Source organism: Homalodisca vitripennis, chromosome 6 (assembly GCF_021130785.1).
Source record: "Homalodisca vitripennis isolate AUS2020 chromosome 6, UT_GWSS_2.1, whole genome shotgun sequence".
Lineage (NCBI taxonomy): Eukaryota > Metazoa > Arthropoda > Insecta > Hemiptera > Cicadellidae > Homalodisca > Homalodisca vitripennis.
Window position 1 is genome coordinate 117,297,511 of NC_060212.1, and position 6,000 is coordinate 117,303,510.

A 6,000-nucleotide genomic window follows, 5' to 3' on the forward strand; every position below is an offset into this window, starting at 1 on the left:
TTAACAAAAAATAAATTCAGATGATTGGCGACTTCTTGAGGGTTGTGTGAAAGTTGTCCATTTATTTTCAGTTTTATGTCATCTGTAGAGCTCCTGTTTTGGTTACGGGCATTATTAACTATTTTCCACATGGCTTTGGCTTGTTTGTCAGCTCTTTCTATGAAGTTGGCGGAGGCCTCTTGTCTCAGTAGTTTTAAGCGTTGGTCATAGGATTTCTTCGCATTGGCTGCGTCTTGTTTGATGTCGAGTTCCCCTGTTGTTTCAAACTGATTGTTGTAGTCTTAGAAAGTTTTCTTTAAGCCTGCTGGCTTCTTCATCTGCAAAGAATTTAGGTTTTAATTTCTTTCTAGGTTTCTTTAATTTTCTGGGGCAGGCAGCATCCAGGGCCATTGTCACTGTCCTTATGAAGCTGTTGTAAGCTTCTTCAACAGTGTCAAATTGTTCAATGTCATGCCAGTTTTCATGTTGAAGTAGACATTTTAGTTCAAGGAGGTTTTCTGTCTTGAAGGTTCGATATGTACTACTGAAATTCTCAATTACGTACTCTGTTTTTAAATAGTACAGACTTGAGCAGTGTGGTCTGATAGACCAGAATCGTACACGGTTGCAGTTAGTTCTTCACTTCTTAAGTTAGTACATATCCAGTCAATTGATGATAAATGGTGTTGGAGGTTACTCTGGTAGGTGGTAGCTCCAGCCTCTGAATGCTGTGAGAAGCCAACATCTCCTGTAATTTACCTGATCTTCTGTCAGGTTTTAAAATGTCTACATTTTATATCTCCCATGATTAGAAGGTTTTGAACTTTCCAGTTTACTAATTTCAATAGTTTTTGAGAGAATATTAAGTGATTCGTCTAAGTTGGATGATGGTGATCTGTAGGTACCCATTATGTATAAGCAGGTGGTATTGAGCCATAACCTTTACCAAAGCCATTTCACATACAAGTTCTTCGCAGTACTGACTGATTGGTACATTAAAGGTTACTCCTTTCTAAGGTATCTTCTACATATATTGCAACCCCACCCATATATGCTTTTCCCTACAGAAATGTGCTCTGAGGATATATCCAGGTATTGGGAGCAACATTTTCAATTTCCTGAGATTTGAGACTGTGTTCACTTTAGTATTATTATATTAGGTGTTGGTTTTCAGGTTTTCTATAAATTGTATCAGTCTATTTGATCTGTTGGATAAGTCCTGTATATTTCTGATGGAGAACTGTTAAGTTAAATATTTTGTTTCTTGAAGATTTGTTTTGCTCTAAGGAAGATGCATTACTTTTTATATTGGAGGTCTGACATTGCTGCCTGGTTCTAAAAAAGGTGAGATGTTTCAATTTTTATAGGAGCAAGTTGATTTCTATGATAATTGGCTTTGACATGTTCTATATTATTTTCATAAAACTCAAGGAAGGTTTCTGAGGACTCAAGTCTTGTAGCAGTTATGGGTGGCCTTCTCATCGATGAAGGGGGTGCAAGGGCAGGGGCTTCAAGAGCGGATGCTGTATTTATTTCAGTTGAGTGTGGTAGGTTGTTACTTTCTAAACTAAGTCTAAGTTCCTCATTGGTGTAAGTTTTTGTCAAATCCACTGCATTAGACTTTTGATTGCATAAACTATTAATCCTTTTTATTCTCTGCTTGGGGTTGTTCCTTTGGGAAGAGGGTAGTTTTTATTCTGGAAAGCCTTAAACTTTGCAGACTGAAGAGAGACACTGATTTGGTCTCTATGTTTACCCCAATTGGTCTTCACATCTTTAGGTCTTCGTATGTTGACATGTGTGTTTGTGGTAGACAGGTAACATCTTGTGGTGTTTTGTAGGGGGATATTTTCAGTCTGGGTGCTTTGCTCATATACAACTAGCTTTTGCTGACTTGATGAACAGTGGCACTGAGGCTTAACACTCAAGTCTTTAAGGGTAGTCTCCATGCTGTTCTGCCTGGATTTAATTTGGGATATTTCTAGCAAGATAGCCGTTAAGTTTTGTGGCTTGTCTTGCGTTAAAAAGTTTCACATTTTTCAGTTTGAGTTTACAGTGTCAGTTTTGCTTGAGGTTTTCAGCTGTTGTTTGGCTACTTCCTTCTGCGTTCAAAACTAAAAGTTGTTTCTCGAGATCCCTGTTTTTTGTAACATATTTTTCAATTATCTGTTCCTGTTTCCTGTCATGGTCTTCAGATAAGTTTTGAATTTCCATTACATTTTTCTTTTCTTTTTCAATCTGAGCTTCAGCTTCAGCTAACTTTTGGGATAAGGTTTCAATTTTCCCAAGAAATTTTTTCCTCTTCTTCAGCCATTTCTTCAATCTTTGCCTCATTACTGGGTAATTTACATTGTATAAACATGCTAACTTATTTTCTACAATAGTCAGTTGTTCTTTTAAAAACATTGTTTTCCTCCAGCAGTGCCGATCCTATTGTAGCAGCCCATAGCAAGCTTATCATCTTCATTTTCTAAAAATACTGCTCTCTAGAGTTTTTATGGAGTTGTTTAGAATGTCTTTTTGGTTATGAGTATTTGATGTTAAGTCAGAGGAGGAAGGGTTGTCTATGGTATTTATAACTAGGTCTTTGTCATGATCTGAGCCTCCTGCCTTACATGTGAAACATGTCCATGTTTTTATATCTTGAGAACTTAGTTTTTTCAAAGTTTTTTCTTTTACATTTTGGCAGCCTGCATGATACCACATGTTGCAAGGACCAGTGCACTTTAGACCTGAGTATTTCACTCCTATTTTCACATGAGCCACAGGGATACTTAGTAGGCATTTTTTACCTTAGTTGGTTTGTAATATATATACTTTAGAGTAACAATAGTTGTCAATATAAAAAGTGTGTGATGCAGTTTTTGAGTTAAAGTTTGGAAATGTAGGCTTTGGCTGGTTGCTCCTGTTAAAAATGGCAAAAAGTAAACAGTTTTTTTAGGTGAGCTTTGGCTGATTGCTCCTGTTAAATATGGTAAAAAAAATAATAATAAAACAGTTTTTTAGGTGAGCTTTGGCTGATTGGCTGATATGGTAAAAAAATAATAATAAAACAGTTTTATTAGGGAATATGCTCTGTTAAAAAAAAAAAAAATAAAACAGTTTTTTAGGTAAGCTTTGGCTGATTGCTCCTGTTATTGTTTCTTAAGTTCTAGAGGTCAAGTTTAATAGTCAACCAATTTTGAAATAAATGTGCTTGGTTAAATGGTAGCCAAGTGCCGTGTCAACTGAGATATGCAGTACAGCAGCAGCTGTATTGCTGTAGGTCAGCGCTGACAGTGCTGACTAGGTGTCCGGGTCAGTACTCCAGTATCAGGTGGCCAAGTGCCGTGTGCCAGTACTGAGTGATGTGGAGGTTGAATGTCTGTTTGAAACAGGTGACGTGTATTAAGCCAGTTGTGTTGGCAGTTCTTATGACGTCACAGTAAGTATTTTATTTTTCTTGAAAGAGAGTTAAGCTTGAATGAATCTAACTTAAGTTATTAGTTTTCATGCATACGAATTTTCTTCTTAATGAGATTTTTCTTAAAGCTCGTAGTTAATTATTGTCTTTAAAAAGTCTTGATGTTAAAATAGAGCTTGCTTGGTCATTTTCAGTTTTTGTCAAAATAATTAAAAAATGGTTTTGATTAGATATTGTATTTTGTAAGTGAATGGACTTACTGTTAATCCAGGAAGGTTTTTACACAAGTATAGTAAAATTTGTTGGTTATTTACCACCTTTAATGCACTTTTTCCTGGAGCCACTTCACTATAGAACTATAGGCAGTCGGACATGTTTGTTGAATTGTACAAGACTAAATCATATGCAAAAACTCTAATAGAACGATTCAGTTCACTGGATGTTCTGTAGGGATTTACATGTATTAGATATTGATGTTTTTATTATATTGGTGGTAATAACACACAATTTGGGGAAATACTTATAAATGTGGGATAGCAGCAACATACATCTTGCACGTTTTACGCTATCTCACAACTAGACTACTACACTAAATTGTGATGAGAGATGTGATTTCAAAAGTTTACTCATATGGTGTCATGAATCCACCAGAATTAAGGCTCTCTTTATGCTTCAGAAGGTTGTAAGAGTAAATAGGTGGACAAGATCGATCTCAATCGTGCAGAGGTTTCTTTAGACAATTTAAATTATTGACTTTCCCAAGCTTATAATAGTTGGAATATTATTTGTCTTCAGAAATAAACATCTATCTCCAGTAACCTTGCAATCTCCGTAGCTCCCCAATCACCCAACAACTTTTTCTGAAAAAAACAATCATTTTATTCCAGTATAAAATTTTACAACATGCCTTCTGGATTCAAGGAGGTCAATACTCTAGTGTCCTTTCGGAATAAACTTAAACTTTGGTTAATTTAAAAGAATATAATGGTACTCATTGATTTTTTATTGACAAGGGTTTGTTAGTTGTTTTAATAGGGAGGACATTAGCTCATTCTTAAATTATGTGTATTCTGATGATTGTTAAGCATGTTTGTGTCTTTAACTCATTCACGACGACATATAACCCATCTTTCACAACATCTGTTGTCTAACTGGTCGGGCTTTCTTAAAACATCTTGTGCGCCTGATGGAGTACACATATTTACTATGCATTTTCTTACTGAGTTTTCATTGTTTGCCTGTCTTGGTGGTTTGTTAAATTTGATTCTGCACTTAAATAAATACCTCAGACTATCATGTACTGAGTCGGGTGCACAACTGCGTAATTTTTTAGGTAGCCCTTGGAGTACGCAGAGAAACATTGAAACACATATTGAAATAATTTGTTCTGTGCAAAATTGAGAAACCTACCTACTTTTCTCGAAATACTTAAATGTTTATAATGTAAAAAATATTACGGTTTTTTGCAATTATTTCTGAAAAATTTGAAGGCAAATAAAAAAGTCCCGAAATAAGTTGTCATTGTGAACATGTCAAAAATAACAAAATTTTAATTTCATTAAAACCATTTTAAGAATTAAATGACATAATTTGTCATTCAAACATTAATACTCTCATTTGTAGTTTGAGTAGGTGAACGCTGCTGTAACCCCAATGTTTTGACCAACAGGTCTGGCTCAGTCTGTGTAACTGTCTCAATAACTGCCAAACTAACTCAAGGGGCATACTGACACCCTGGATAAAGCATACTGACAAAAATATACAGACAATCAGCAGCCTCTATGTTACAAATGAATCATGCACATTTCTGTGGCACCCACTCATTGATAAAGCATACTGAAAAGCATATAAAGGTAAACAACAGCTTCTAATTTATCAATAAATCATTCAACATTTCTATAAATGACACTCTCTCATGAATAAAGCATATTGACAAGTATATAAAGGTCATCAGCAGCCTCCAAGTTATCAATGAAACATGCAACATTTCTGTACATGACACTCTCTCATGAGTAAAGTATATTGACAAGTATATAAAGGTCATCAGTAGCCTCCAAGTTATCAATGAACCACGCAACATTTCCGTAAATGACACCCTATCATGAATAAAACACATTGGCAAGTATATAAGGGCAAATAGAAGCACTTGGATAACCCTAAACCATGCAACATTTATGTAAGTGAAACCTGACGTCATGGACATAGCAAACCAACAAACAACCAGTAAAAGAAATGAAACAGCAACTTGTTTTATAATCAAAAGATTTTATCATATCATTTAACATTATCGCTTAGACACACACACACACACACGCACGCGCGCGCGCACGCACACGCACACGCACACACACACACACACACACACACACAGATATAAGTAACTTTTTATGATTATAGGTATTAATTTACATGATTCATTAAATAAATTGCTTGATGGGTAGAAAGTGTGTTTTTTGCAATATGTATTATATAAAAATTTCAAAAAAGTGTGTTTAAGTTTTTAAACTGCATATACAATGCATGATATTTACTGTACAAGTGGAAATAAATTGCTTTTGAATGGATTTACTAACAAATTGTAATAAAATAAGGTTTAAAAATTAGTCTATGATTGAATA